This window comes from Calidris pugnax, unplaced genomic scaffold (assembly GCF_001431845.1).
Source record: "Calidris pugnax isolate Ruff unplaced genomic scaffold, ASM143184v1 scaffold115, whole genome shotgun sequence".
Taxonomy (NCBI): Eukaryota; Metazoa; Chordata; class Aves; order Charadriiformes; family Scolopacidae; genus Calidris; species Calidris pugnax.
Window position 1 is genome coordinate 258,659 of NW_015090840.1, and position 4,451 is coordinate 263,109.

Below are 4,451 nucleotides of genomic sequence, written 5' to 3' on the forward strand. Positions count from 1 at the left end.
AGCCTCCCCGGGGCTCCTTATCAGGTGTGATGAGCCGCCGGAGGTGCTGGCGCCTCCCAGGCCCGTCAGCAGCCCGCCCACCGCCTGCCAGCCTCAACCACGAGGAGAAGGCTTTGCCCTGCGTCCAAAAAGCCCCCAAAAGAGCTTTTTGTCAGCCTTTCCAGCTACAGGTCCCTCACCCAGTGCAGTCTTACCTGCCCTGGAGCCGGTCCCTGCTGCTATATCAAAAAATATAAAATTGAAGCTTGTTTTAGTTCTCCTGGTCTTCCACCCAGTAAGCACTGGGGATGACAAACTCGGATATCACATGGCACTCTGGGCAGGACTTTATGATGGGATTCTCGAACTGCTTGGCACATCTCCACTGCCGGATGCAAGACAAGCAGTAGGTATGGTTGCAGTTGGAAAGGATCCCAAAACTCCTCTTGGAGGCCAAGGGTTTCTCGTACACCACTTCCATGCAGATACTGCACACTTTGTCCTGACTTGCCTGAAAGGCAAAGGCCTTCTCCATGTCGTGCTCGAACGTCACCATGCACATCATCTCGTGAGCCTTCCTCTGCTCTTGGTCGAAAGGGTGAAGTACTTGCAAGCCACATATCTCGCAGACGTCCCCGTGGAGGTAGAGGCAGCGGTCCCCGAAGTGGCAGGCTCCCGCCGCCGCGTAAGGACACAGCTGCTCCCCATCGGCACAGGCGCTGCCAGCCACCGGGTCCTCCAGCCCACTGCAAATAGCTTCCAGGTAGGAGTGGGGCTTCATTTCCAGGTTATCGTTTTGGTCACTGCAACACACCACCTCGCTCGCCGCGCTGGGCTTCTGCTTTTCTTCATTCAAGCCACACAGATTTCTGTCCCTGAGCACCAGCGTCTTCTTCTTCCGCTTGCCTGTCTCGTGCAGCTTGCTCCGGATGATGGGCACACTCTGCTCAGGGGGGTGGCGAGGGTTGTGCAGCGCGGCCGAGGAGCGGGGGGTCGGCGCAGGGGCTGCTGCCCCCCCTGGGGCAGGGAGTCTGGTGTGGTCGTACCTGCACCGAGTCCCATAGGCACACTGTCCCTTCTGGTAGTACTTGCAGATGGTAGAGGACTTGCTTGTAGACAAGTCAATCAAGAAGAGACACTTGCTTCCCTCCCGACACACTCCTTGCATGTAGTACCTGCAGGTGACCTGCTTGGTGCTCATCCTGGACCCGCTCCGCCCCCGCCGCCCCGGCCCTGCCCGGCCGCTCCCTGCACCGCGCCAACCCCTTAAGGGGGAAATAACAAAAATTGTCTGACCTTGGTTGTTATAGCAATAAGTATAAGCAAGGGCCTCTCTGCATACCATTCCTTGGCATGTACCACAAACATTGGACTTATCACTCTGAGAAGGAGAAGTTTTATCCACAATACACTGTTAATTTGCAAGACTTAGAAGAGGCCTAGCTAAGATGTAATATCACAGAACACAAAATTGGTTTGATTTTACTTCAAACCAGGACAAAGTGGAAAGCTTACGGATAGGAATTAGAGACCAGGACAACAAGGGGAACCTTGTGGTTGGTGTCTACTACAGGCCACCTGATCAAGGGGAGCCTACTGATGAAGCCTTCTTACTCCAGATACAGCAGGCATCAGGCTCAAAGGTTCTCATCCTGCTGGGGAATTTCAACCAGCCTGACATCTGCTGGAAAAGCACAATGGCAAGCTGTAGACAATCTAGGTGGTTCCTGGAGTGCCTCGATGATAATTTCCTAAAGCAGGAAATAGACAGCCCTACCTGAGGGGATGTGATACTGGACCTGATAGTCACCAATGCAAGTGAACTCATCAGGGGTGTCAAGATTGGAGGCGACCTGGGCTGCAGTGATCATGCCCTGGTGGAGTTCACAATCCTTAAGTGTATGTGACAGACCAGCACCATGAATTTTAGGAAAGCAAACCTCTATGTCTTCAAGGAGTTAGTCAAAAGGACCCCTGGAAAATGGTCCTCAGGGACAAGGGGGCAGAACAGAGCTGGTAGATCTTTAAGGACGCTTTCCAGAGAGCACAAGACCTCTCAATCCCCAGGTGTAAGAAATCAAGCAAGAAAGGGAAGAGACCAGCATGGCTGAGTCAGGACTTGCTGGTCAAGCTAAAAGCCAAGAAGGAACTGCACAAACAGTTCAAGCAGGATCAGGTATCCTGGGAAGAGTATAGGGATGCTGTCCGGTTTTGTAGGGACAAGGTCAGGAATGTGGAGGATGAAGAAGCAGAACTTGGAGATGACACTGCAGACATCCTTGCTCTGGTAGGAAGAAAGCCATGGGGACAATAGACGACTACCACCCATGAAACCATGAGACAGAGCAAAAATAAGATTTGTCAAGATAAGCAACTTGAGAAGATGTGACTGCTGGCTCATATCATGTATGGAGTATGTGGTGCAGCCTTGGATGTGGAAGTAGGTATGGAGAGGTACTGAACAAGTTGTGGTCTGTGTGGCGTAACAGAAAATTGCTAACCCTATGTAAAAGAATATATAAAAAGGGCTTGTTGCCATTAATAAATGTCTTTGCTTCACCCTCCAGCAGAGTCCATGTCAGTTGTTGCCACAAGGAGGGCCAAGGTGCAGCTGGAGCTGAACCTGGCAAGGGATGCTAAGAACAACAAGAAGAGCTTCTACAGGTATGTCAACCAGAAAAGAAAGATTAAAGAAAGCATACCCCCCATGGTAAGCAAGAATAGAAAGCTGGTAGCCACAGATGAGAAGGCGGCTGCGGTTCTCAACAACATTTTTGCCTCTAAAACTACATGGAAAGCAAAATATACTTAAATTCCAAAAAAAATATTTTTGCTCACAAATTTTAGTTTTAAATGTGTTTTTTTAGTATTTCATTTAGAGTATTGTAGGTTTGCAATACTCATTTTGTATCAGTCTTTTCTTTTGACAGTAGATACTATGATATATACCAGATAAAATTTCCTTTCAACTTTTGTTTGTCTGTAGCTAATTGTAGTTATTAATGTATTTAGTAACTTTCTTCATACTGAAGGTCTGAGAAGCCACAATACTTTTTTATAGATTGAAATATAGATACTGATAAGGATTATAAACAGAGATCCTGTTTCCTCCAATTAAAGGACTGTGAAAGATTTAAATACGAGTTCAGTATATGACTGAACTTCAAAATGAAATAAAATGCAAAGATCAACATTGTATTTCTAAGATCTTAGGTGGTTGTCCTGCCTTATAAATACTAACCTAAAAAATCAGAAATATTTGCTATTGTGAGCTAACTTTGGAAATCCAGTTGTGAAAACAGAAATGCTAAATTTTGAGAATGAAAAATTTACAAGAAAATCGGACTCTGGAAAACATGCCACATGTATCTTCAATAAAAAGTTAGCTCTGTTTGAACATTAACAAAAAGATTAATTCAGTCAGTTGTACAAATTCACCAGATTGTGACAGTGGTCTTTGTAGCCCATACCCATCAGGCACCTGAGAGTTTATTATAAATACGTATGTATGCTTGTATCTATAATAATCAGCCACAGCACTCTGATAGCATATAAATTTCATTTGAAATATTAAATGAAACAAACTCAGGGTATGCAGGGAGAGTACAATGCCTAAATGGAATAAACAGACAAAACTTTCCTGCTGAAGACATTGATGTGAGTATACTCCTAGGCTTTTGTGGGTTTTGGGTTTTTTTTCTTCTTTTTCCTGTATTTGATAGCTGAAGTCATTTGAGTCAGTTCCCAAGCAGGTGATATCTTTCCACTAAAAAAAAAGCTGACCTTGAAACAAGGCTTAAAGGAAGGAGTCACCCAGACTATGATGGAAAATTAGGGGAGAAAAAACCATACATTTCTATAGAAAAAACGTGGAATGAGTAATCCCTATTTAAACCAGATTTTCTGTGCTAACTCAATCAGTCTATGGTTCAGTGCACTTGTAGTTTATTCAGACAAGCTCCAACTGCATAAAGTACACGTCAGCTAAGATTTTAACATTTCTAAGCATATGTTTACTATATGAATGTCTGATTTCTGCTTTCCTTGGAGCAATTGTTTTTGTCAGCTGTGTACTGTGACATATGCATTCTAAGATGAATGGTTCAGATAGATATTGTTTAGTCTATTTATTCATGACAATCTACTCAACATTAGTGTGACTCTATGGGGCCTTTAGCACCAAAAGGTAACTAAAATGTCCTGTTAATTATTGGGAGAGGAAGAAAAGAGACAGCAACCACCTGTCAATGTAGTAAACCATGTGTGTACTATTCTATGTGTCATAACAACTCTCCAGGAAGACAACAGAAAGTAAAGAGGAATGTGGTTTCAAGGGCAGAGTCTGTTGAATTTAAACTTTTCCTGCCTCTTCCCCAGAAAGGATCTAGGACATTTGGAGACAGTTTTATCACCTGCAAAAGTTCTTGTTTATTGAGTTCCAAATTGGTTTTTTGCTGTTGCAAAAGAAGAGG

At 44.7% G+C, this 4,451-nt stretch overlaps 1 pseudogene; it reads right to left on the minus strand.

Moving 5' to 3' along the window:
- Nucleotides 1–250: 250 nt before the first annotated feature.
- On the minus strand, nt 251–1,180 carry LOC106888068 (annotated as a pseudogene).
- Between the last annotated feature and the right edge of the window lie 3,271 nt (nt 1,181–4,451).